The 27960-nt window shown below is 47.2% G+C and overlaps 2 long non-coding RNA genes across 3 annotated transcripts in view; one reads left to right on the top strand and one right to left on the bottom strand.

The window, feature by feature from the left end:
• Nucleotides 1-404: 404 nt before the first annotated feature.
• Nucleotides 405-15961, bottom strand: LOC121035425 (uncharacterized). 2 transcript variants are annotated; one of them, XR_005792885.1, is made up of 3 exons: nt 15946-15961; nt 10559-10804; nt 405-512 (listed from the first exon to the last, which is right to left on the bottom strand). It is a non-coding gene; the product is annotated as an uncharacterized LOC121035425 (long non-coding RNA). The 2 variants fall into 2 exon arrangements; XR_005792884.1 differs by lacking the exon at nt 405-512 and adding an exon at nt 7487-7598.
• The window catches only part of LOC121035424 (uncharacterized), a 19377-nt gene continuing 3696 nt past the window's right edge, over nt 12280-27960 (top strand). Inside the window, exons 1-2 of the long non-coding RNA XR_005792883.1 lie at nt 12280-12290; nt 13769-13779. This is a non-coding gene — a long non-coding RNA (uncharacterized LOC121035424). The remainder of the gene's footprint in view (nt 12291-13768; nt 13780-27960) is intronic.

Raw genomic sequence — 27960 nt, 5'->3', positions numbered from 1 at the left:
TGGATGGACATTATGGGGAATGTTGAACAACAGGCTAATTTTTCTTTGAACATTAACCAGATCCCCGGGCTGTGTCATTGTCAGGTCAGCAGAAAGCAGACTATGAAATACTCCTACCTTCTCTCCTTTTGTCAGTGAAGAGACTCATCGCGTCCTTCCTGGAACCTGCAATGGGGAGTTTGAAGATGTGTTCTGAGATTTCTGGTGGTTGGGATGCTTTGGGCACTAGCTGGCCCTTCAGGGGCAAGAGACCCAAGCTCCCTTCCGTGGTAACAGCCAGGCCCCTGACTCTGCTTGGGGAGTCAAAGTGGGGGCTACAGAAAAGTGGTGGGTTTTTTTTTTTAATGTTTATTTATTTTTGAGAGAGACAGACAGACAGAGCATGAGCAGGGGAGGGGCAGAGAGAGAGGGAGAATTGGAAGCAGGCTTGACTTGAGGCGAAGTCAGCTGCTTAACTGGCTGAGCCACCGGGGTGCCCCAAAAGTGGGGGTTTGGGAAGCAGATCCTGGCTCCTGGAATGGAGACAGAAAACAGGGATATGTCTTTGTGGAGCCAGGGGGAATAGATGCCAGAATTCTTCCTTCCTCTAACTCCTGATTTGCTGGGTTACTCCCTCTCTGGATAGTCTTTTTCTCCTGGTGATAAGAGTCATGGGTTGAATTATGTCCTCTCCCCCATCCATACGTTGAAGTCCTCTCCCCCAGTACCTCAGAATGTGACCTTATGTGGAAATAGGGTTGTTGGAGACTTAGATGAGGTTGTCCTAGAGTGGGAGGTGGGGACCCTAATCCAGTATGACTGGTGTCCTCATCCAAAGGGGAAACACGGACACAGATGCTCGTAGAGGGAGATGCCACCCACAGACGAAGGCAGACGCAGCATGATGTGTCTGTGAGCCAAGGGATGCCATCAATTTCCGTAACCACCAGAGGCTAGGCCAGGGGCCTGGGACCAGTCCTGCCCTCACAGCCCTCAGATGGGACCTTGATCGTGGACTTCTAGCCTCCAGAACTGAGAAACCATCAATTTCTGTGGTTGGAGCCCCCAGGCTGTGGTACCTGTTACTGTAGGCCTGGCAGATTAATACGATCAGAGGTGCCCCCCTGCCGGAGAGGGTATTCCCTCCTGTCCCCCGTCCCCACCCCCGTCAGGACTCCACCCAAGAGAATGAGGTAGAGGGACTGTAACAGCAGGCAAAGATCCTCAGGGAAAGTGATTTTTTGCAGCCCAGTCTGGCTTCCTGTGGATCTAGCTATTACTGTGGATCAGGATGTCCTGCCTTCTATCCCACCTAATTCCCACCTAATTCCTACGTCCAGCCCTTTTTGTCTTATTTGACCCTCAGAAGAGACAATGGTCAACCGGAACCCCCACCTCCAGAAAACAGGCCTTGGTTGCCTAAACGGCTGATGTGGAATCTCCTTTCCATAGCAGCTGACTGCCCCCAACCTCCCAGAGCAAGGAAAACCTTCGGCGCCCAGCCCCCACCCCCTGTCCAGACCCAATCCTCCAAATGTCCGCCTGATGACCTTTTCTCCCATGTCCCGGAGTAGGCGAGACAGGCTGTGGCCTCCTCCCCCGAGTCCAGCCCTCCCCTGACTCCCTGGACCCCTGCGCACAGGCCGTCCTTCCCAAAGACGGGGTTTGTTTATGTGATCCCACACGCCTTGTCTCCAAACACAGCGTGGAAATAAGTCGTGGGGACGAGAGGCAGCGGCTGCGAAATCGCAGTGACCGATGAGAGGGCCTGATTGCTTGTGCGTAGCTGCTGAAAGGGGTCTTGACATTTTAAGTGCTCGTCACAGTGAGGAATGACAGCGGCAGACAATGAGACACTTCCTCTTTGCCTTTTGCTGGCTATTAATAAGTGTTTCTGATTCTGCAGATGTGGGAGAGATTCTGGGCCATTGGGTTGGGTGTGCTGTGTTTTTTTGTGTTTTTTTTTTCTCACTTTGTCTTTCTCCCAGGTCCCCGTTTCCTCCTCTCTCCCCTGCCTCCCGCTCTGTGAGCCTGCCGCCAGTCTCCGTCTCTCCCCGGCTGTTTGTCTTGGAGTCAGATTTGTTAGTGCTCAGGAAATGTCATCAGGCAGCTGGTCTCCGACCTGCTCTTGGCTCTTTGCTCGAATCCAATCCCTTAGTCTCCCCTGGCTTGGACCAACTGCCAAATCCCACTCGCTTTCCCCAGGGTTAGAGAAGAAGAGAAGGAGTGTGGCGTACTGTCGGGGAAGACAGGGAGCGTGTGAGGCTGGAATTGGGGACAGGGTGGCAGGGCACTGGCTGTATGATGCAGGGCCACTGAGAGCACTCAGTGTAGGCAGGGACAGAGGGGCCGGGCCTTGGGGACAGACCAGTTCAGAGACAATGGGAGGGGGGAGTAGATCCTTCTTCCCTTCCTCCTTTCAGCAGCACCGACTTCAGAAAAGCCACAGCCTTTCTGTCCTCCTGCAGAGCCTGCATAGGGAGGGGTGTCGTCTCCCGGCCTTGGGGAGAATGTTGGCTGAGCGCATCTAAGAGGAGGCTGTTTGGTGTCCAGAAGCCCTGAGTCTCACTGTTCGTTGTTTTCAAATCCACTCTCTCTCCCAATTAGGGAGATCAACCACCTGATGTTCCCAGAATTGAGGCGTTTTCCACAGAGCTCAAACTGGGACAGTCCTGGGGCCTACGAGGACCCTTAGTCACTTGACCCAAATCACCCCATGACTCCTGACCTGGCTTCTGGCGTGCCTTCTCAAGAGGTACCTTCCTGGCTTAGGGGCGCCTGGGTGGCTCAGTCGGTTAAGCGTCTGACTTCGGCTCCGGTCATGATGTTGGAGCCCCTTGTCGGACTCTGGGTTGACAGCTCAGAGCCTGGAGCCTGCTTTGGATTCTGTGTCTCCGTCTCTCTCTGCCCTTCCCCCACTCATGGTCTCTCTCTCTCTCTCTCTCTCTCTCTCTCTTAAAATTATATAAACATTTAAAAAAAATTTTTTTTAAAGAGGTACCTTCCTGGCTTGAAATGCACTCTGGTGGAGAAGGCAGTGAGAAGGATGCAAGAGGGCAGCTTGAGTGGGAAGGAAAGAGCCTTCAGACCTGAGCGGCTCAGTCTTCTCATGCCAGCAGAAGAGAAAAGAGATGTCCAGCCGAGGGCGAGTGACACCTGGAGATGCCTTCCAAGCCAAGAGCCTCTGTGTCCCTGGGGGAACAAGGCTTGGAGGAACCAAGCAAATAGAGGGGCAATGCTCCTGCTCCAGGACCCGCCTGGCCCTCTGCTCCCCTTGCCCTCTCCCCTCCCTCTCACTCCCAGCCAGTGCCCCCCACCCCGCCCCGGCTAGCCCCCCCCCTCCGCAGCCTGGCTTCGTTGGAGTCCAGCTCCAAAGCCTTATCCCAAGCCCGCAGCCTTTGGATCTCTTTATTCTGATTCAATTACATACACAATATGAGCTTTGCAAACAGAAAATTACACGCTGCAATAATTGAATTCTTTCCTGGACTTGAAGCTTGCTGGGCTGTGGTGTGGAGCAGCTCCCAGATACCCAGCCTCGCCCCAGGGCCCCACCTTCACTTAGCAAAATAGCTAACATTTAAACACCATTTTATATTAATAGTGCCTCTACCTCCACTATCTCCTTTGCATTTTACAAGTAGGTGAAGTAAGCTTTTACACACCGTGGTTAGTTCTTCCCTTTTTTACGAGTGGGGAAACTGAGGCATAGAGCAATTCTAAGATGTGCTCAAAGTAACGGAGCAGGTGATTGTGTCAGAGCCAAGATCCAAATCTAAGTTTTATGTGACAAATTTCATGGTTTCCCCCCACCCCCAGTCCAGGCTGACTCCCATTTCCTGCCCACCCTAACCACCACATGGGCCTGGCTCTCCTGGTCCCTTGTGATTCATGAGAAAGGGCCCGATTACTTGCCCTCCCTCCTATAAGTCCAGGCCTCCGTGCTATCCAAGAGCCCTGGATATAATCACCATACCCCAAAGCCACTGTTTCTAGACCTGCCAAAACCCCCATAAGCAAAGATCACGGTGGGCAATGCAAGAGAGGATGCTCTTTCCCGTCTACCAAATCTGTCCCCTGTAGGACCCACATGACAACTACGTTTTCATTCATTGTTCCTGCCCTTACTGCTGCTGGTGTCACGAAGGTTGATGGAGCAGGTGCTCTGGGCTGGGCATTTCTCTCATTTGGTCCTCCCGGCAAATGAATAAAGCTATGATCATTTCTGTTTTGGAGATGAGCAACCGGGGCTTAGAGCAGCCAAAAAAACTTGTCCAAGTCTCTATTGGAAATAGGGACTAGAACCCAGGCTCGCCAACTGCAGTCTATGCTCTTAACCACAGTGCCGCATGGCTGGCTGGAGGCATGGCCCCTTTCTTCCTTGCTGGTTCAGATCAACCTCCCCTTTGCACTGGGCTATTGAACTCCTTTCCTCATGGTCTCCTTGACTTTGGTCTTAGGTTCACTAAATCCATCATCTGTACTCAGCTGGTGGGTGACTTAAACATCTCTAACAAGGCTCCAAGAAAAACGCCATATTTCCCAACTGCTCACAGAAAAAAAAAGTTTGCACTCTGTGAGGCACTGGCAGGTGCTCTGTGATTCCTGTTTCTCTCCTGATTCCTACCTTCTGCCTTTTCGGCTGCGTCGTATTCCCTAGCTATGCTAAACTGCTCAGAATTCCTTTATTGCAAACACCAGGAGGTTTCACACCTCAGTGTTTTTCACTTAGGCTTCTCCTCCTCCTCGGAGTTCCCGTCCCACTTTTCTGTGCTGGGCTTAATCTTACTTCTTCATCAAGACTCAGCCTAGGCATCATCGTCTCCAGAAAGCCTTTGCCGAATCTCAGGTGGGCTAAGTCTCCTTTGCTATGATTCCATAGTCCCCCGTGTGCACTGTCCTAAGAGGACACATTACTTGTTCATGTGTTGGTGACCTGTAGCCCTGCCCTCCAATCCTGGACTGCAAGCTCATTATCCAGGGACTGGATTGTTCTCTCTGTGTGCCCCAGCAGCTAACACAGTTCCTGGCTCACGGTAATCACTCATGACCTGTCTGTCGAAAGTCTTTAAATCACTACATTTAGCTGATGACACTACATGCATGATCATGTCCTCTTAAATACCTAACCCCGGAAGATTTCCCATGATTCCTGACACCCTGAATATAAAAGGAACTATTTTACCAAATGGCCTGGAGTTGTATGTACCAATGGGAACTCTGTTTCTTAGAGATGAAGAAAAATTCTAGAATAAGAAAGTCTCTTCTTACACATCAACTGACTTTACACTGATTTCCTTAGAGGGTCCTAGAAAATGGGAAGGAAAGTTTGAGATAGTACAAAGTTAACCTGTCAGTCTGAGGCTACTCTGACAGGCCTAGCCAACAAGTCAGAGAAACAAGTCTTCTTTCGGCTAAGAATATGCCAGGCATTATTGTCATAAAAGGAAACCTGGAAAAATGAAGACATTTACCACGCTCCTGATATAGAAGATTCAATATTGCAAAGATGTCAATTCTCCCCAAATAGATCTATAAATATTTAATGCACTTCCAATCAAGATCCCAGTAAGGTTTTTCATAGAACCTGACAAGCTAATTTTGAAATCCATATTGAAACATAAATATCAAGAAAATCAAGATAATTAAAAGAAAGAAAAAGGAAAGGAGATGTGCTCTCTCAGATATCAAACATACTATATATTTATAATAAAACTCTGTGGTATTGACTCAAAAATAGGTAAGCAGGCTGAAAGACTAGAATACCAACTCTAGCACATAGTAGACACTGAATAAATATTTGTCAGGTAAATAAATAAGGGTGGAATTTCACATCAATTGTGGTGGGACAATTGACTATTCATTAGGGGAAAAAATAGAGGTAGATTCTACCAGTCACAAAAATCAATTCCAAATAGCTTAAAAACCAAAGCATAAAGATATTCATAATATTTAAAAGAGACTATAGGACAATTTGTTTATGACCTTAGGGTAAGGAGGGCCTTCTAAATAAATGAAAATATGCAAAATATATAGAGCAGGGGTTGGCCCACCACCTATCTTTATGTAAAAATAGGGACACAGACACATCTGTTGTATGCATTGTTTTGGGCTGCTTTTGTGCTACCGTGGGAGTTGAGTGGTTGTGACAGAGACAGTAGATCTCATGAAAGTGAAAATATTTACTGTCTGGCCATTTCTAGAAACTGTGCTGACCCCCGACACAGCATGAAAAGATTGATAAATATAACTATATCAAAAATTAAGGGGCGCCCGGGTGGCTCAGTTGGTTAAGCGTCAGACTCTTGGCTGCAGCTCAGGTCATGATCTGTCGGTTTCATGAGTTCAAACCCCTCTGCACTGTCAGTGAAGATCCTGCTTGGGATTCTCTCTCTTTCTCCCTCTCTGTCTTCCTCTCCCCCACTCTCTCTCTGTCTCTCTCTCTCTCTCTCTCAAAAAAAAAAAATTAAAACTTAGCTGTCACAATGATGCTATGAACTAAGTTGGAAGCGTAAAACACAGACTTGAAGAAAATATTTTCAACATATAATAACAGACAAGAGATTATAAGTATTGAGGTTATGTGAAGACAGCTTACAAATTAAGGAGTCACTCTAACAAGAAAAAGACGATTACCCCCCTAGAAGGGTGGGCAGAAGATATGAACAGGAAATTCACAGAAGACATTAGTATGGTTGATAGAAACCCAAAGAGATACTCAACCTCACTGGTTTTATCACCCAAGGCCCCAGCAAGAAATAGAGGGTGAAATTAGGCAATTTGAAGAAAGTTTAATAAAGGGACCATTTACAGAGGTGTGGACCAGATTTAAATAAACAGACAAGGGATCCTGGGCCAATAATTTTATACCATGTGTATTTTGTGTTATATATATTTACCACAATTAAATAGCATGTATGTCCTCCTCCTCCAAAAAGCATTAAAAAGCCAACTGTGTGGTGTTTTAAAATATTCAAATATAAAGGCACAGACAGGTTGAAAATAAAAGATGCAAACTGCAAAGAATAAGCAGAAGAAAGCAGGCATGGCTATATTTCTATCAGAAAAAAACAGATTTTGAGACTAAAATATTACTGGAAATAAAGACATTAAATGGTGGGTCAGTCCATCAAAAAAAAAAAAAAAACACCCTAAATAATCTTAAGTGTCTGTGTACCTAATAACAACAGAGCTTCCCATATAGAAAGTGACAATTGACAAATCTAAATGCAGAAATAAAGAAATCCACAGGTATAGTTTTTCACAACTTCCTCTCAATAACTGATAGAGCAAATAGCAAAACAACGCCAGAGACACGCATAATTTGATACACTGGAAGCTATTGCCACCTCAAGGCTTGAAGGTCCAAGACAAAGAGTAGAAATCTGGGAGTACTGTATGGAGAGAGCTGATGACAGCAACTGTCCAGGGTGCATTAACCCACTGGGACCTGGCAGAGAAGGAAACAAAGGAATACAGTCCTCACCTTCATTCTCCTCCTGTCCTCTGAACCTTCTATTGGCTGAATCCAGCTGGAAGATGAAGGACAAGGAGCCTGTTGGAATAGTCCTTCAGGCCAGCTTCTTAGAGAACGGGGTAGAGAGATGTGGGGAGTGGATCTGGAAGGGCCAAGTGAAGATATTCACACCCATAATCCATGAAAATGATTATCACAGCAACAGTGAGATGCCCCTTTTAACCCACAAAAATGGTAAATATTTGTCAAGTGTGAGTGTTGTGAAACATACTCTCAGACACTGATGAAGAAATTTGGTCAGCTGCTTTGGAGTCCAATTTTTCAACTTCCTTTTAATTTTAAGTATGCATATATTATACCCCAGCAATTTCACTTCTCTGTATCTAGAGAAACAGTTGTACTATTGCACAAAGAGGTATGTACAAATATGTCCATTGCAGTATTTTTTAAAGTGAGAAATGGAAAACATCCCAGATTCCTATCAGTTGAGGAATAAATTATATTATCTTTAAATAAATTGCATTGTAGTCATATGACAGGATAATATGCATTAGTTGAAAAGAATAGGATTGGTTCTAATATATACTATTATGGGTAGCTCTCCAGGAGGTATTATTGAGTGAAAAATGGAAGCTGTAAAATAATAATGTGTATGGTATTTTATTTATGTAAAACATGCAAAATAATCATATATTTTATATGATAAGACATTTACATCAATGTAAATTTGTGGCCATAGTCTAAAAGGATATGTATGTCATGATTACGAGAAGATGGTCAATTTTTTAATAAGAAGAATGTATTTATTTTTTGTTTGTGAGGTTAAAAATTCATTACCACCACTATCACCACCAGTGGCAACAAAGCCAGAAAACTAGCCGTGTTGGAATGCTCTCATATGGAATTCTCTCATATGAAGCCTTCTGGTTCCGTCTATCAGAATTCCTCCCTCCCGTGCACCATCTGGACCACAAATCTCTGTTCTAGCATGTGCCACAGTTGGCCTTACACTAGGGTTCATGGTTTATGTGTCTGCTTTCCCTTCTGGACTATAATCTCCTTGAGTCCAAGGACTGTGCCTTTGTGGTGGGCACTCTTTGCTTTCTCTTCTCATCTCTGTCCTCTTTCTGCCAACTGTTCGACTTAAGTCCAATCCATAGGTGACAGCAGTGCCCTCCGGGAACGACGCTTGTCAGTAACAAGTACCTGGGCAACTGGCCCAAGTTGGACCAATTAGTGTCCCTTTCTGGAAAATGAGGACCTGGGAGAGAGAGAAGGCTAAACCTACAATATGTCAACTGCCATGTTCTCAACTTCAGGGACAGGAGAAGCAGACAAAGCTAGTTCTGAAGAGAAGGAAAGAAGGAGAATCAAAAGACGTGCAGAAGGGAGCAAAAATCTGAACTCTGCTGGTGTTTGAGGACCTGACTCTGCCTTGCTTCAGCAGCATCTCTCTGTCCCTTTATGTAAAGTCGTCCCTGCATCTTTATAAATGTCCACAGTTTTGACTAACATCTCCAGTTGGTTTCTGTCGCTTGTAACCCGGAGAATTCTAATTAATAGTGAAGAGCTATGCCCTTTTGCATCTCCTACTGTACCTACCTCAGGGCAGAGCCTGCTTCCTAGTGGGTCCTCTCAACAACCATTTGCTGAAATGGACCAAAGGAGGCATTATTCCTGCCACAGGCCCTGCACGGGTGCCCACCTGGCCTCTGTTTCATACTTGCAGTGATTGTGGTTCACCACCTCCCAAGACACCCCATCCCACCGATGGGGCAGCTTGAACACCTCCATGTCCTCTCTGTCATGACAGCTCTGCAAATGGGAAGTCTCCTCTTTTCCCAGCTTCACCTAATTTTCCCCATAAGGCACCTCTTCCACACCCTTCTTTCCCTGATCACACTCCTCACAACAAACCCCCGTTTGTCAGCGTCACTCTTAGAAGGAAGTGCCCCAAACTGACTCTTCAGACTTCAGGCTCTGGCGGCCTGTGAGTGATGGGCAGGGCTGTGGGATGCCACAGGGCTGAGCCACAGGGCTGAGAGTCAGTAAGGGGCTGTATTATGTTGCTGAGGATTTAAAAAAGAATTATTCCGTGTAGGGAACTACTTGGAAATTGCTCCGATGTATAAACTCTTTGCTATTAAAGGTGAGTGGGAATTGTGTTGATACAGAATTTGGTGTGCTGATGTGAAACCCTGAGTACAAAGTGTTACCACAGCGGGAGGCACACGTCCCCCCAGGCAATCCCACAGTCCCTCCGTGACTCTGAATCACTCATACTTGAGGGGCAGCTGGCATCCCTCAAACTTGGAATTGAACTGCGGACACTACAAAGTCAAGTGGGAAGCAGGCTTGTCAGAGCATCCTGGAGCTGGGAGGATACTCCAGAAGGGATCACCTAGCCTAATCCCTTCATTTTACAGCTAAGCCACCTTAAATCCATTCTGGAACCTGTGGGACATTAATAAATTAATAATTAATTAATAAATAAATAAAATAAAGTCAATTTTACCTATGAGGAAGCTAACCCAAGGTGGTCCGATGGCTAACCCAAGAGCATGCGGCAGGCTGGGAGTTCACAGTTCTTTCCTCCACACTTACTGGTCTGTGGGAGGGAGCTGCCAGCCCATTAGGGGCAGCTCTTAGGTGCAAGGAAGCGTCTCATCTTCTCTTTGAGGACAGCAGGCACAGACTAAGGGCCATTTGTTAACAGCCAGAAATCTAGAAGCAGCTGAACTAATCAAAGCTTGCAATTAGGGAGCATCCATCAGCCAGACTGCCCACCCAAGAACTGGTTTCCCGGCCTGCCCCCTTCCCCACAGGAAGCACGACAAATCAAATCAATATTGGAGTTAAATTCTTCCCTCTTCTTAAATGTTGCATCTGTGAGAGTGTAAGGGATGGCAATCGATTAGAGCACAGTACGGGCTTTATGTGCACGTGCAAATCTCTTAACTTCTCCAGAGACTCCAGAACCTCACCTTCTCCTGCAGTAAGCCTTTAGGAAACAGGGAACAGTTGTCTCTCGGTGCAGTGACCAGACAGAACATGCCATGCTCTCTCTGATGACTTTTCTAAGTTCCATGGGGGAGAACTTACCTATTTGACCAGGAGAACAATCAAACTCTTTATCTACAGTCGCCACATACGGTGAAAGCTGCAGGCTGTTTGCAGTGTAGAGGGGTGTCTGAGGAACAGCCCTGGTCAGCTCCCTCCGGGTTCCTCAGCATGGTTTAAGGGTGGCTGGAGATAAGCACAGTTCCCGGAGACGAGTTTAGATCCCTCTGGAATTCCAAAGGTCTGAAACTTCATTTCCTCCCCAAGAAGTGACAGATGAGAAGGACACTATAGGGGTTTTGGAAAACAAAACGTGTAAATTATGTAACAGCTCACAATGGAAATAATCGGGGCAGCAAGAGAGTTGGCCAAATCCAGAAGGTACTAGACAACAAGTCTAGCCTGAAGAATTCAAAGTCCGGGAGAAGCCATGTGTCCAATCCCACGCCGGCTTCTGACTTCCCCGTTGCCCTACGGGCACCCTTTCCAAAGGGAATACCTCTTCCGTTCGCGGCTTTGCTTGGGTGCCCAGTTTCCTAGTGTCTTTCAAAAATAACATTTATCTGGCTTTGAAGGTCTTATTCTGGGGACATTTCTTATTTTCCTTCTTTCTTCTTTCAAAAAGAAAGAAAGAAAGAAAGAAAAAAACAGCAGCTTTGACTAGTCTGAGGGTGACACGAACGCCTGATTTTTATGCAATGTTGCAAGTGCCTTTCAGCAACACAATGGCAGGCTCTTTGACAATGTCATGCGTCTATTCAAAACAAGCGGCATGCCAGTCAGAGGCCTGGGCGTTTGCACAGTGCTTGTTCTCCGTAGTGATAAGGCATGTTAGATTTTCCCATTCTATTTGAGAAATAATTCTGGTCTTTTTTAAGTCCCCTGCTTTTTTGATTATTTTTTTTTTCTTGCCTCTTTGCCGAACAATAGGACCTGTCCCTGTTTGATTCCTTCCGTGATGCCTGTGCGGTAACAACTTGAGAAAGAGAGAAAAGGAGAGTGGGGACAGGGCTGGGGGTTGAGGGGGGGTAGAATGTGATGGCTTAACAGCCCTGCCAGGTGCTGGCCAGGAGAGGGACAGCGGGAAGGAGGGGCTGGGAGATTAGCACCGATAATTTTGTTGGGTCGATTTGTACAGCTCCTTTTGTTGGAAGCCAAGGTATGTAGGAGGATGGGTTAATTATCTAGCGGGCGTCCTGCTCCCTGGCTGGTCTACCACAGCTAATCCTCTCTCCCTTTAGCAGGTATGCAGCACCAAGAGTGGGAACGTCTGCTTCCTTCCCCTGCTGGAAGCATGATGGATAAAAAGAGGGAAAAAAAAAAAAAAAAGAATGGGGACAGGGATAAGAGTTGGGAGGGTGTGAAGTCATCCAGCTTTGCAAATGGAGAGAAAAAGTCCCCACCTACCTTCTCTCCCCAGCAGGTTCCCCCAGCTAGGATTTGATGTCTTCAAATAGACATGCCCTCCCAACTGGGGTTAGCAGTTGGCTTTTGCTGTGTAATAAACCACGTCGAAACTTAGTGGCTTCAAACAATCACCATTTCCTTCGATCACAATTCTTCAGAGCAATTCTGGGCTGGGCTGGGCTGATCTCAGCTGGGCTCACTGATGTGCGGGTGGGTTGACTGGAGACTGGCCCAGACGGCCCCATCACACCCCTGGTGGTTGGCTAAAGCCATGAGGGTGACCGGGCCATGTGTCTGTCACAATCTAACAGGCTAGTCTGGGAAGCTGCGCTCCAAAAATAGTGACAGGGCAACGCCAGAAGTGTGCGTAAGTTTTCAAGCCCCTGTTCGCATTGGGCAAAGTCATATGGCTACACTCAGGCCATTAGTCATATGACCTACTCAGGTCAAGGAGTGGGGAAACAGTTTCTGGACTCAGCATCAAAACCAGAGGGGAACAGTCTGTGGCCGTTCTTTCTTTCATCTGCTACAGCTTGAATAGCCTCTCTCCTCTTTCCCCCGAGCCCCCGCGAAGACACATACACTAATGTTTGATTTACACACCCGGTTCAAAGCTCCAGGAGAGCTTCTGTCTCGAATGCAATGCCAAAGCATGCTCATGCTCTTCACTGTCTCTGCATTTCTAATAACTTGTACCTGTCCTTTTGCTATTCCTCCCTTTCACCTTCCTGGCAGGATTTTGGAGCTAGCCTAAACTCCCTGTTTTGTGAATGGGGCACTCAGGGCCCAGGAAGGAGGAAGGGTGTGAGCACTGTTGCCCGTCCCATCGGTAGAATGCCTGAGACCCCCAACTCCCCAGTTCTAAGGCCCCATATCAGACACCTCAGGAAACTGCTGCACGCCTTTCCTCTACCACACAGAAGTAATGTTGTGCGTGTGTGTTTACGCCCTATCTATTACCAGAAAAGGATTCAATGTGATTTCCACACCAAAACACAAAACAAAAGGAACAGAGCAGAGCCTTGAAGGGATGTAGAAACAGTTGATGTTCTCAGGCTCCTGAAATGAGTAGATTATACCATTTGGGCAGATTTACTCTGGATTTGCTGGCAGCTGAGGCAAAGGACAGATATTCATTGAGTTATATAGTTTTGGGGTTTTTTTTCTAACAAAAGAAAACATACAAACTCATCTGTTGAGACAATTTATTTTGCTGGCACAAAACTCAAGCAGACGTTGACTGGACATATCTCTCTCTCTACAGAACATCGAACAGCGTTTTGGACACCTTCCTCCTTCACAGTTCCAAAAGCACATTTATTTGCTGTGCCTCTCGCCCCCTGCCCTGCACTGCCTGGCGTGGGGTGCTGCCCACAGTGGGTGCTCAATCAATGCTGCAGGCTGATTGGTGATTGGCATCAGCAGTTTTGACTCCACGCCGGGAGTCGAGTCTCCAGCCCTGGGTGAGTACACAGAGCTATCTGGAAGGCTAAACTAATTGATTTAGTATTGATTGGGCTGCAAACCTCTGTTCAATATCTCCAGAATCCACAGATCCTCCAGGGGAAGAAGCCCCTTCAAATTTCATCCGGGGTTCCTCTAAGCAGCACAAATTTATAAATCGCTGTGCATACCAACCACGCCAGAGTCCTTGCCCACCACCCCACCATCTACTCACGGGTGGCTCTGAGCAGATTCTTTTACTTCTCTGGATAGCTACCTGCCCCCTCAAGCAGCCAGGTACTCTGAGCATCAAATGATGTGGTATGTGCAAAGCTTTAAGTGCCATAGCGATGTAAAGAATCATGGTGATACATTCGGAGTATCAGCTCACGCCTCAGGAAGACTTCCGATTGGTAGCCTCAGGCCTTGCCTAGATGATTCCACCCCAACCTTGTGCCTTGTCATACACAGCACGTGTCAGAGGAACAAAAGGAAAAGAGGCTGAAGGGTATCTACACGAACCAACCACCACTACAGGAGCTCATGTCACCTGGTGGCACTTTATGGGTACATGCTCCAGGTCCCCAGCAGTGGGAGATGGTAGATGGAAGGTCCTTCTTCTGAGGCGGTCTGGGCTCCTGCAATATTGCCGTGGTCGGGGACTGTGTCCTCCAACTCTGACGTGCATATGAATTCCCCGGGGTCTCATTAAAATGCAGATTATGATTCAGTAGGTCTGGGATGGGAGTCTGAGAATCTGCACCTCTGAAAACCTCCCAGGCAGTGCCAGTGCTGGTGGTCTAGGGACCACACTATGAACACAACCAGAGGTAAAAGGACCTATACGACACTGATGCATAGAATTCTGTATATGGTATCGGTGTGCCCAGCTCACAATGTATATAACACGAGCAAGGAATGCAGTTTCTATGGTTCATAGATGGCCCTGAAGTTCACAGCAGGTGGTTAAGGGAGGGCAGAGCTTGCAGAGGGGGTGTTTGTTATCCCTTTACATTTACCATAACCAAAGTTCTTTCTGGAACTCAGGGTATGATGAAATAGGAATGAGGGGTTGAACTTTACATTCTGCCCCTGGCTGGCCTACTTAAGGGTCTGAAGGAGGTGGGCTATTAAGTAATCTGGCTTCCTGCCATGTTAAACCAACAAATAAAATCACACAGGGACGTACTGTTTACTGAGCACTTAGTATAACCCACAGTGTTATATTATGCTATACTTTACTGTACTATGCTATATTATACATACTATACTATACTATACAACTCTACATTTTCACTAACACCTTTCCATAGATGAAAAAGCCAGAGGCACCAAGAGGTCAAGCAGGCATTCCAAGGTGATTCAGTCAGCAAAGGGCGAGTCAAATCCAGGTTCTGGGCTCCAAAGTCTACATTTTTCTAGGGCACTGCACAAGCCCAGAAGTCAATAAGCCAGACATCAGCCCAGCAAAGAGCCCCTGGCCTTGGACGCAGCAGACATGAACCGCCAGGGGGGACATCTATCTCCCCACTGAGAAGAGGAAGCTCACCTCATGGGCCCTGTCTTCCTTTCCTGCTCCAAGTTGAGCTGCCTGGTGCACTCCAGGAACAGCCGCACAACTACGTGTCGTCAAGGGAAAAGTGGGGAGTGTGCAGAGATACTAATCAATTACTTAGAAAACTGACAGTCTGGGGGTTTTCGCTTGAAAACAAGTAAAAATATGTCACTTGCTTTTTATTATTTTTTAAGAGTGCAGTTAGATATGGGACTTTAGCATGAATAACCTCAGATTCATGTGCCGATCAGATGGATCCTTAAGATTCCTAAGTGCTTCAAGTGTACACATTTTAACTTGAAAAATTACCAGGTTTGTCTAAAGAAAAATTTTCAAACATAAAACACGCAGCTCATTTGAAGAGAGGAATTCTCCAATGGAGTGAACCCAGGCTGTCATAAAGAAGTTAAACCAGGCATAAAGGAAAATGTCAGATGTGTGGGAGAACCAGATGTCTCTCTTCTTTTTTTCTTTTTTTTAATTTTTAGAACGTAGATCAGATTATAGGAGAATATATGAATGTCTGAGCCTGGGCATCAGGAGAGCCGGGAGGAGAGTGAGCCTTGCTCTCCTGGGTGATGCTGAGCTCTCTCCTGGAGAATACATTTTTTTTTTTTAACTTCTAAATAAAGCACTCTAGAGTGGCACATTTATAACCACCGAAGAATTACTCAAATAAGAGACACTGTCAGCTATTTATTTTAAAAGTTCTTTTTCCTGAAGGAGAAGAGGAAAAAAAATCTCTCCACTTTCCTCCGCGTCCCTTCAAAAGGTTTGTGAGTGGATTCTTTCCTGGCTTTCTTTTTCCTCCTTAGGAGAAGAACCTATCTCCTACTGGTCTGAGGATTATTCCTCCTCCTCTTTCTCTCTCTGCTCTGGCCCCAGCCATGTTATCTGTCCACCTTCCAGGAAAAAGGGAGGGTGAGCCTCAGGCTCATGAAGTGGGTTGAGCACGAAGATGCTGGAGTGTAGGGTTGTGGGGTGCACAAGGGGTTCTTAAGTAAATCCCAGAAATGGCACTCACCAAGAAGAAGGAAGGAAAGAAGGTGGGGGGGGGGGGGTCTCAGGGGGGAAAGGAAAGGAAAACCAGAAAGGGGTAGCAGCAAGGAAGGACCCAAGAAGAGAATGGTTGTAGAGAGCAGGAAAGGAGCGGAAGGGAAGGGTACAGGTGCTCCTGGTCTGGCCCCGTGGGATCCAGGACTGGGCCCCAGGCTTCCAGCTCCTGCTGCCTTCCAGAAACCTCTCCGATAAGTCCCACTTCCAGTCGTGCCTGAGCTGTGGACTCAAAGCCAAGAGTGTGGGTGCCATCGTGTCAGTTGAGCACTTCCTTTTGCAGAAGGCCTGGGTGGAGTGGGCTAAGGCTGGGTCTGCCCAAGGGCTCCAAAATGAAAACAAGAATGGGCTTGTGTTCATGCAAACGCCAGAAAGCTCTTCACTGGGAATAGCATGGAGACTCCCACTGTGCTAAAGGGCAATGTTAGTTGGATGGACTTCTTTCTCCTTTTGGTGGGTGTCACCCAGAGAACATGAGACACCCTACTAACTGATGGCTGCTGAGGTGGTGAGAACGGTACCTGTGATCACCCTCCCAGTCTATATAATCCTGCCCTTTCCTCAAGCACCAGCTCAAATTCTTTCTCCATCATGGACCCCATCCAATCAGGACTGGTATCATTCTATAAATGCTTTTCTTGTCCTTCACAAACAGCACCCGACCCCCTTCTGGGCTATGTTAATTATTTGAGTGCTCATCCAAGGCCAAAACTAGGCCTGGTTCATTTTCATATTTGCCGCGGCGTCTTGTGCAGAATGGGCGTTCAACACAAAGACTCAGAATTGTTAATAGTAGCCAACACATTATGCACTACAGGAGGGCAGGCATTGCCCTGAGCATTTTGCATGTGTTAATTCTAATCTTCAAAACGATCCTACGAGGAGATGCTGTAGTTGTCCTCATTTTCAAAAGGAGGCAACCAGAGTAACGCGGTTGAACTTGCCCAAGGTCACACAGCTTACAGGCAGCGGAGCTAGGATTTGAACCCAGGTGTTTGGAGCTAATGCCTGCTCTTTCAGCCACTACCCTAAGTCTTCGAAAATCTCACCTGCTACCAGTGAGAATAATTAAGTCAACATTTTTTTTTTTTTTTAACCAGGCTCAACAATCCAACCACAAGACTGCTCATTAGCCTTAACTTTTGTTTTGTGTCTGCCACGTGTATATTGTACCTATAGCTGACTACTCTCGCAACCCCGACCCTTCCTGGAGTTTCACAACACAACAGTCCTATGAGATTCAAATGTGGGTCTGCTAGACCCAAAGCCCTTATTCTCTTTGCTGTATCACATTGGACATGGCATCAGAACAGCTTAGGAGAGAGCAGAGTTTCAGGCTTCACTCATCCACCTACCTCACAGGGTTGTTGTAAGAATTAAATGTGATAATAATGTCATGTACCTACGATGGGACCTGCAACGAAATGATTCACAGTAATGACCGTGATAACTTTATCATTAGATGTTTGTGAAGTAGGGAGATTAGCACCAATCTGAGATCTGGCGTCTCAAACCGCTTTCTCCATGAAGCCCTCCCTCTGTGACTACTCCAACCTTCTTTTCTGAAGGGGCCATGCTCTTGTGTCTGCACCACACAGCCCAGCAATAGATGAGGTCTGCCATACTCTCCTTTGGCTGTTTTGCAAGGGGCTCCCCCGGAGGGACTGCCAGAGAAGATGGAATCTTGTGGTGGGAAGCCCTTGGTCTCTGGAGTCAGTGACACCACTCTGTGCAGCTGCCTGGCTGGTGCGTTCCCTACACACCCCCAAAGGCCATCATTCCCACCCGCCACAATGTGCACAGGACTCTGCGGACCCTGACTCTCTGATCCCGAGTCAGGCAGCCCCAAGTCCACAGCCTGGTTGAACCACCTGTTACCGTGTGATCTCAGACCCATCATTTAACCTCTTCGATCCCTGGTTTCCTTGCCTGAAAGGTGGGAATGTGACTGTACCTCTCACAGCACTGTGGTGACAGTGGAGGCACACAGCATGTGTAAGTGGCTGAGCACAGACCCGCATGAGCAGGAACTCGATAATGTCAATTATTATTTTTAGAGCCTGAACAGAGGGGAGGACACAGAGGAGGGACGCCGCAAATGTTCATTGATCAATGAATTTCTCCCCTATAAGGCCTGGATTGTGGCTCTTCCTCCAAAGAATTCTTCTGCATAAGCCAACTCCGCTGACACAGGGGTGGAAGGCGGCAGCTGTTGGCAGAGACCAAAGGGGATAAGGAGCAGGGAGAAGGGACAGTATAGATCAGCAGGGACTTGTCCAAGACTCTACACATGATCCTTAGCTCAGCGTGGGTGTAAAGGCTTCCTGCAGGCAGGGCTTCCCTTCTGTGTGTCTCCAGCTGCCAGCAATGTGCATGTGTGATGCAAGAGACACTGCTCTGGTTGATGCTCTTGCTCATTCACCCTCCACATGTCCCCAGGCCGAGGTGCTCTGCAACCTGCATTCCAGGCCTGGCCCTTAAATGTGCATGCACCGCATTGCAGAAAACAGCCCTTCTCTGGGAGTCAGATGACCTGAATGTTGGCTGGGTCCAGCCCTGTCTCTCTGGACATTCTCAGCTTCTGTTGGCCTCAGGTTACTTGCCTCTACATAAGTATAGCCAGCAAACCTCCCTTCTGCCTTAGGAGGTTCTAGAAACCTCAAATGAGATAACATATGAGAGAACTTTGACAGGCATAACGAGCTACTCAAAAGCAAAAGATTATAAGTATCATCAATGTAACAATTATTCATTGTCGTGTACCCAGCAAGACCTGTGGGTCTTACACTTGTCCATGAGCTGCGCACCTGTCTCTCTGATAAGAGTATAGATAAACTGATTTTGGAAGGCTTAAAATGGCTATCCTTATGAAAATCTCAGAAGAGCATTGCAGGCAGAGGGGAAAGTGTGTGCAAAGGCCCTGTGGTGGGAAGGAGCTTCAAATGTTCTAGGAACTGGCCGACCAGTGTGGGTGAAACATAGCGTATGGGGTGCGGTAGGAGAGAGAAGTGATATATAGCAGGGGCTTGATACCGTTTGATGAACAAATGAATGATTTGGTGAGTGAGTGAGGTTGCTTTAGGGGTCTTGGGGACCCCACCTTCCTAGGGGTTCACATCTCTGTAGTGCCACCGATGGCTCGGGCAAGCTCGTCCTGGACTCTCTGTGGGGCTGCCCGCTCTCCTGTCAGAGACCCCCCTCAGAGCTCCGCCAGCTTACCTGGCTATCAGATGCCAGCCAGAAGCTCTGGCCTTTACACTCGGCTGACCCTGTCCACTCTGCCCACTCTGAGAACCCCTCCTTTTCTCCTGTCTGGCTCCCCCAGGGGGCCACTGCCCATGTTTATGAAAACTGAACATGTCATTCAAACCGGCACCTCTGGCCTCGCACAGCTGAGGATCAGGAGCCTGTATTTTTACCTCTCCTTTCTGTCACTGGACTTTACAAGCAAAGGCCGGTCTCCCCCTTGGCGGTTCCCAGAACCTCGCAGACAGTAATGAGTCTGGGGTTGGTGTTAAGCTCAGATGTCAAACAGAGTGGCCAGGGCCTCCCGAAACGCTGAGAGAGCCGCGAGCTTCTCCCTCTACAAGGTCAGCTTGTGTGTAACACTTCATTAAATTGCTCAAACACTGAGCCGTGTCTTTAACCAATACCTTTAATGTCATTTTCTGCAGACTTAATAGAGGAGCATTAGCATACCTGTCAAGTCTTCCCATTTAAACTTGGAAGCAAGTGAAGTTTAAAGTGCCTCCTTCAGCCCACAGTGGATTTGCCTTCAAACTTTGGTTTAAGAAAAAAGAAAAAAAAAAAAAAAAACAGAGAGAAAGAAGGAGGGGGATTCCTCTGTGGGGCCGGGTGACGAAACAGAGAATGTTCTGTATGTTGCGATCTTCTTCTGAGTCTCCCTTCCTGCCTCCAGGAAGTATGCCTGGGTTAAGAACAGTAAAGGCAACCCTCTGTATTGACTAGGAAGTCACCCTTTCTTGTCTCAGATTTACAGACTGAACGGAGCCCCATGAGGTCAATCAGTCCATTTCCCTGCCCCCCACAAAAAGCCTGCTGTCCAGAGCAGGGCACTGAACCATTCTGGGGAGACATAAAAACCAAGGCACAGGACGGTACTGGGAGGATATGGTCCTGCTCGCACAGCCAATGTATTTCATTTGGGCTTGAATGTAGAGGCTTCCTTTTTCTAAAAGGCCTGGATTGCGTGTGGATAAGTACTTAGCTCTGCTTTCGCTCTGGTGGGGTGAGAAGAAGGCACTGGAACAGGTGAGGAAGCCAACAGGCGAGGGCCAGTGAAAGGATCGGCGACGGCCTTCCTAGCTTCGGAAAGGAGCCACTGCTCTCTGGGTCGGGCTCGGTGCTCCTGGGAGAGGGGACCAAACCACGGAGCTCACAATTGGACCTGTCCGCTGCCCTGGGACACCCACAAGAGGCAGGGTCTGTGAAGACAGTGCTGACTGGAAGATGCCCCTTGTCCGTGAGGCATAGGGAGTGTGCATTTAGGACACTTCTGGGATCTTGGGAAGACCAGAGGGCAGGCATTGGGCCTTGGCGATGCCCATCTGTGAAATGGGTTCACCTGTCAGCTCTCACAGAGCTGGGGGTGGAGCAAGCTTGGGTACCCAGCATGTAAGTCCTGGTCGCAGCTGGAACCAGGATAATGAATGTGCTGCTGTCATTAAACCACTAATCGTTAATTATCCCCCTTGACATCGCATAATGTGCTGCCCAGGCAAAAATAAAATTGCTTGAACTTTTCCACCAAGTTCTAGCTTTAAACAAATTACTTGCATCAAAACTATTTACAAAAATGGGTAATTTTAGACATTCGTCAGACGCCATAACATGCTTTAATTAGCACCGGCTAATAAAGTCCTCTTGTAATTAAGCACACATACATCCCTTGTTTTTATTTAAAATTTTTGCTCACGATAATTTTTTTTTTTAATGATTTGATGTCTGGTTTCCAGAAGACATGTGCACACGCGAGGGTGTGTGTGCCTCTGTGCGTATTTCGGTGTCGCTCCCGTAACGAGACATCCACATCATTAAAGCACCCGCTTAATTATTAATGCTGCCATGAGGGCAAGAAGGAGGGGTTTCTCCCCCAAAATGGAAAGTTGATCCCTGGATCCCACTGCAGTGGGAGCTGGTGCAGACTGGTGCTCTCACCCTCTTGGTCCCAGGAGGCAGATCAGACTGTGTGACTTGAGCCGGGATGCCCTTACGGAGCAAGCAGGTCTATAAGGAGCCTGCTGGTTTTCCCTGACATGCTCCTCCTGAGAGGCTCTGGCGGTGACAGTTCACTCTCAGCTCAGAAACCTGTCACTTGCAGATCAGCATTTTAACTAACCCTTGCTCCTCAGGAAAAAAAAAAAAAAAAAAAAAAGAAAGAAAGAAAAAAAAAAGAGGGAAAAAAAAAGAAAGAAAGAAAAGGATGCCTTAATTTACCCTTCTGATTGGCTTGATAGCTGTCAGAGTGACAAGCTGTCTCTGGCTGAAAGGGACCTGTTGTTCGTTCTCAGGCTGGCTTTATGTGCGTTATATGCTTGGCTTGCTCCTGGTAATGGCAACACAAAGCCGCATGGCATCCTGATCTCCGCTCTTCCCCGGCTCCTGCCTCCCCGCCTGCTGGCCAGGGGGTGACCTCCAGGGCCCCGCTAGCCAGATCTCCAGCTTAAAGCTGGGAGCCACGACTTTCCCCCCCTCCTCCCTTGGGCATCCCCAGTGGACGTGCCAGGGCATAGATGGGCCAACCTGCACATGGGGCTAGGCTGCTGCTCCCCTGCGTGTTTGATAGAGGGATACGGACGGCTCAGGCAGGTGGATGCCTCGAGGGTTCCCTGGCGTCCTACATTAAGTCTCAGGCTTCCACCTCCACCTGAGACTGTAGGTACTGAGTTTCATTCTCTTAGGAAACGCATTCGGTAACTTATATTGTGGTGGCAACAACGTCATCTGAGAAACTGCTCTGTCCCAAAGGGCTGGCATGTTTCTTAGCCTATAAGTTCATGCTCATTTTTGGCAAACACAGACCCCTAATAACGCCCGGAAACTCTAATTCACCTTCCATACCTCCCTGAGAAGACTCATAACGTGACTGACAGTCTGTCTTCAGGGTGTCCTAAGATTTTGTCAAGGTTTACTATCTGTATGTAGCTTGTGCTTATGAATCAGGTTTTTAAAAGTTTCCAAGTGTATTGTAGTATTTATTTGCCTTTTCAAAGTACGCCTGCCCTCGCCTAGGCCCTCCCTGCCTCTCCAGGGGATATGCGTACATTGCCCTGGCCTCATATATCTCAGTGTAGAGCTGCAAATACAGCATGGTAGGCACAAGCACATGTGGCTACTCCAAATTGACATGTGCTGTCATTGTAAAATGGACCCAGAGCCTCAGCATGATGCAAAGAATGTAAACTACCTCAACACTTTTTATGTTGATTACATGTTAAAAGGATACTAATTTGCCTATGTTAGGTTGAATAGAAAATATTAAAATTAATCTCACCTGTCTCTTATTACTCCTTAAATGTGGCTACTGGAATATTTAATGCCACATATAGGGCATTCATTATATTTTTATTGGGCAATGCTGATCTACAGTGAGGACATTTCCAGCCTGGAGCTGGATTTGGTCCAGACTCAGCACTCAATGGTTGTGTGACCTTGGGCATATCTCTTTACTTCTCTGGGCCTCAGTTCCTTGAGCTTTAAAAAGAGAAGGTTGACTATTCAAGGTGACCTACAAGATCTCTTCCAGTTGTAAGTTTCTTTAGGTGTATAAAATGGGATTTCCATCCCTCCAGAGACCCTAAAGAATAGGAAGAATTCTCTAGGCGGACTTTAGTGTTTGGAGGGATATAAAGACCTGTGGCATTTCTGATTGGCCTCTGTCACCTTGTACCTTCCCTTCCTTGTTAACCTAGAAGTTGCACTCAGGCTCCCAAAGGTAGGGCCAGATGAACTCTGGTCTCTCCACTTGGGTTCTCCCATTTCACTTTGCCAGGCTGAACAGCACCTGGGAAGGGGTGCACCTGTCCCGTCCTTTAACCCATGGTGATATGTCACTGATCTGCACAATTGGCTCTAATAGCTCCCCAGGTGGATTCCAGAGAGCAATGAGCCGAACATAAAAATCCCTTTATTATTGCCATTTCACTTTTATATACCCATCAAGCTTTCATATTTAATCTCCTACATCACAATAGCTGATCATTTTTAACATTTGACATTGATAGAGTGCCCACTGCTATTATTCTGACATACTATAAAACATTACGCCCATTTGCAATAGAAAAGGCCAAGAATCAATACCCAGCCCCATTTTCCACTGTGGCTGTAAATCACGAAGCACCTAACAAATTGGTTTAAGTAGTAGAAACTTCAGAACCAATGAATGGCCTGACCAATCCCCACCCCCTGTTAGAGCTGACAGGGACCTGGATGCCTGTGGTCTGGGGAGGAGAGGGTGCTGGTGGGGAGCCGGGTTGCTCCACGAGGCAGCCAGGTTCTCCAGGGACAAGAACTGTCCATCTATCTGGGCCCCAGAAACACATAGTGAGTAGAGGGTACCTTTATTCTGTTCATGTCTGTATCAGCTCTTGCTTTATAGCAAGTGGCCCCACATTGGGAAGCTGGTGACTTCTACTTCCTACCCTATCTCTCTACTGGTTCCAAGACCCATCCTCAAGATTATTGGTCTGTTTTGTCAGTGAGCTCGTTCATTGGAACAGCCAGATGTTAAACTGAATTGATGGGCTATTTAATCAAATTGACTTTAGGATGAAGTAATTGATCAGTTCTGCCCCAAATGAGCAGGAGTTAAGGAAAGTCATGAATTTAGGCATTGCTTAAAATATTTAGGGTAGGGGGCGCCTGGGTGGCGCAGTCGGTTAAGCGTCCGACTTCAGCCAGGTCACGATCTCGCGGTCCGTGAGTTCGAGCCCCGCGTCGGGCTCTGGGCTGAGGGCTCAGAGCCTGGAGCCTGTTTCCGATTCTGTGTCTCCCTCTCTCTCTGCCCCTCCCCCGTTCATGCTCTGTCTCTCTCTGTCCCAAAAATAAATAAACGTTGAAAAAAAAATATTTAGGGTAATAGGTCAGCCTAAATATTCAGTCATTATGCTTGTATGTGAAGTGAATGACACTTTCACAATCCACAAGTTTGGAATATTCAGAAAATTGCCATCATTTTTCAGTCCTTGGGTATCATCTGGATCCAGCCTAAGGCTGTGCTCATTTTGTTGGACTCCATTGAAAGTTTCTTTCAGCTCAAGCTGCCTCGTTGAAAATACATGAGCCCATGGTCTGACTGAGTGTCGTCGCTGGGATGCTGGAATGTTCTGACAACACAAGGACCCAGCTCCGGGAGAAAAGAAAGGAGAAGCAGCTTATTTGTCAATTTATTTTCAGTTCAGGACTGGGTTTCCTGCCGAAGTCTGGTGTATAAGGGTACACACTTACCTGACTTTCTAGTGCCGGGTTTACTTCCGAAAAGTCACATACATACCGGATTCTTCTAAAACAAATTCCTTTTTCCTATTAGCTTACATTATCATTTCAGAGATGATTTGCCGGCATTTCAATTAGCAGGGAGTGATTCTTTATGTTATCTGTCTTACTCAACCTCTTAATGATCCTACATAAAATGAAGAGCTTTTATAAAATGGGATTCTGGGGCGCCTGGGTGGCACAGTCGGTTAAGCGTCCGACTTCAGCCAGGTCACGATCTCGCGGTCCATGAGTTCGAGCCCCGCGTCGGGCTTTGGGCTGATGGCTCAGAGCCTGGAGCCTGTTTCCGATTCTGTGTCTCCCTCTCTCTCTGCCCCTCCCCCGTTCATGCTCTGTCTCTCTCTGTCCCAAAAATAAATAAAAAACGTTGAAAAAAAAATTTAAAAAAAAAATAAATAAAATGGGATTCTTTGGAAAAGGAATATTTCCTGGTGCTTTGTGAATGATTCCAGTCATTCCGTGTTCACATTTGGAATGACATATGTGGGAGGTCACTGGATTCAGATCTGCCGCGGTGTTTTTGGAAGTTTGGAACGGTACGAAGAACATCAGATTCCAAGTCAGGAGTCTGATGCTGCCATTTTCCGATTGGCTGATTGCAGGGAAAGTGAGATATATGACCTCTTTATGCATGAGGTTTTTTTTTTTTTTTATTTGTATAGTGGGAATAATAATTCCCAATCTCTTTCATAAGATCCCTAATGAGAAAATGAGAAAACGCAAGCAAGAGCATTTACTATTATTGTTATTACTGATACTACAATAATAAGAATAAAATACAGTGAGAGAAGAAACAAGACCGACCGTTCTTACGCCAAGTTCTATTTTATGGCAGTGCGAGCAGAGCTCCATTTATTCAAAACTAACCTAACAAAGAGCTCATAAAGCTCAACTCCAGGCTTCTCAGTTTTGTACCCTGACAGTAGAGAGCCAGAAAGATAATCAGATATAACTGGTTCCTAGAAAGCTTCCAATCCTAAAGAAAAGTCTGACCTTTGCCCCTCATTGTGCTTTCCTTGAATGTATTTGAATATATTTCAATGAATTTATTTACTCAGTCACCAAACATTTATTAAATGTCTATCCCGTGCTCTGTCCTAATATATGTGTGTATATATATCTATATGTCATATAGATCTCTATATATGAGCTGTATATAAATGATCTGTATATAGAGAGAGACAAGATATGGGCCCATGTGGACTGTCTATATATGAGGTTGTCAAGTTTTCTGGTTATCAGAATCATTTTTGAGGTCCTAATTCCAACATTTGGGCCCATTGGTCTATATGATAGCACACTATTAGCCAGAAGTCACCATGACCAGGAATCATCAAGTAGTTTGCAGGGGCTGGGGGGCTATGTTGAGATTCCAGATTTGCGGGTTTCCTAAAATTGCGACACAACCAGGAACTGCTGGGCTCAGCTGGTGCGTGACCACTGCAGAGATGCAGAAAGGGGCCAAGTCCCTTGTTTTTAGCCTACATGTCTGCTTCTGACTCACTCCAAAACAACCTGGTTTCCTTGGCACCCTGGACTGCAGGTCTCCTGTCCGTGGGCCCAGCGGACCACCCGGAAATCCCGTTGTCCCTTCTGTCATGGGATGGTTCTCTTTAGATGAAGTCTCTGTTTAGAGCTTGAGTAAGGGGAGAAGGAAGGCCAAGGAAGAAGGGAAAAGGGTTTAAGTCAGCTCCCTGGTGACTTAGCCATATCGTTCTCTGAGCTAAAGCCATACTCCCAATACTGCTCACTTTTATGGTTCCTGCAAAAGAGCTCTCCCAGAGCATTTTGCCGTCTGTCATCTCACATGCACCTCTAAGCAACCGTACAGAGGACCTAGGCTGGGTGTTACAACTTCCATTTGATGGATGGTGATGTTCAAGCTCAGAGCAATGCACTGACTTCCCTCAGTCAACAGACATATGATCCCTAAGGACAAAGACAGCAGTAGTATTAATCATTTTTGCCCTTGGCATATTTCTAAAAAAATTGTAGATTCTTTTTTTTAAAAAAGTGCATTTGTTGAGTTAATGAATGAACAAATACACGAAAAAAAAAGGAGAGATGAGATGATCTATTAGGGCTGGACCAGGCATCGGACCCTCTCCTAAGTGCTGGGGCTGATGAGCCAGGAGATCTCTGGCTTCACCCAGGAGCATGGACCTGAGTCCCGGCCCTTCTGCTGAGGTCTTGTCATTCTCAACAATCATGTTGCTTCAAAGGTCGCCAGAGCCTCAGGCAGCCCTCTCACCGTGGGCCCTGAGTGGCCCTTTCAATGCCTATTTCTGCCTTTCGCCCAAGCCTCAGTGAAGTTTGACATGCAAACCTTCGTTTTGCCTTGTGGTCTCGCCTTCCCTGGATGGAGAGCTATTCCTGGCTTGTACCTGCTCCTGCTGATTTTGCAATATCATGATTTCAGCTAAACGAAAATGCCTCTTATTTCCACAGACTAACTACCCAGCACCCTTTTATGGGAGCTGATTTGGGGGAGACTAGCCTTGAGGTGAGACAGCAGCAGAGCTTCTCGAATGGAAAGGTCTTCGAAGAGAAGGGCTGGGGGCCTGCCAGGAGCCACCTCGCCTCTGCTACGGACTTTCTCAGTCCAGCCAACGGAGAGGCTCCAGACAGCTTCCGCAGCCCAGGAGCTTTGACTTCGCACTCAAGTCCATGTCTTGAGCCTAAACGTAAGTTCCATTTCTTCTTGCTTGGTCCTCAGTGGATTTGGAGAACCCCCCTTTCACTGGGGCCCCGATTACCAGAATACACAACCCAGCAAACCTGTAGAGAGTCTTTCCTGAGAGTACTGGGAGGAAGGACAAGATACCCTTGCCTCTTAGGGTTCGGTGAGGAGCAGGCTGGCCTCCAGGTAGGACCTAGCGTGGGCAGACTTCTACATACCCCTAGGGTTTTCTGGTTTTCAGTAACAGAGAGCTATTGCTAGCAGTGAGTCTCAGAGGACAAGCTCAAATCCTGTCCTGGTGAATGAGGAGGACAAGGAAGTGGCAGCAGCGAGTAGTGGAGACCTTACTACAAAGAAGCCTAGGGCCCAGACGGTACTCAGTATTCTGTTTTTCAGACCCATTAGAGCACCCCAGTGTGCCCTCTGTTCCTCCTTCCACTTGGCCCAGGTGGCCGGGACCCAGGCTGCCTTCTGGGCTCTCAAAAGTGACCCCTCGGTATCTGATCTCCCATCTGCTGGGCTAGGCATGTGGAAGAGACAGCTGGCACAGCCCCTCCCGGGGGACTGCAATTAGGGGATATTTAATCCTGTCACCTGGTTCATTTGCAGTGATGGATTTGGATTGGAGCGCTGAGTGGCTCCAAGAGGATATTGGATTACCAGGGCCCATCCCCTTCACCCCTCACACAGAGCTGGCCCACCCCTGCCCTGCACCTGTCTTCCCTGGCCCCAAGGTGAGCCACCTGGCTCCCATGAATTAAGAGCAAGCACTTGGTGTCTCCTCTCCCCCTG

This window comes from Herpailurus yagouaroundi, unplaced genomic scaffold, assembly GCF_014898765.1.
Source record: "Herpailurus yagouaroundi ecotype Mexico unplaced genomic scaffold, PumYag 161, whole genome shotgun sequence".
NCBI classification, from domain to species: domain Eukaryota; kingdom Metazoa; phylum Chordata; class Mammalia; order Carnivora; family Felidae; genus Herpailurus; species Herpailurus yagouaroundi.
Note: the sequence above shows the minus strand (reverse complement) of the source record. Positions and strands in the feature narration are given on the sequence as shown.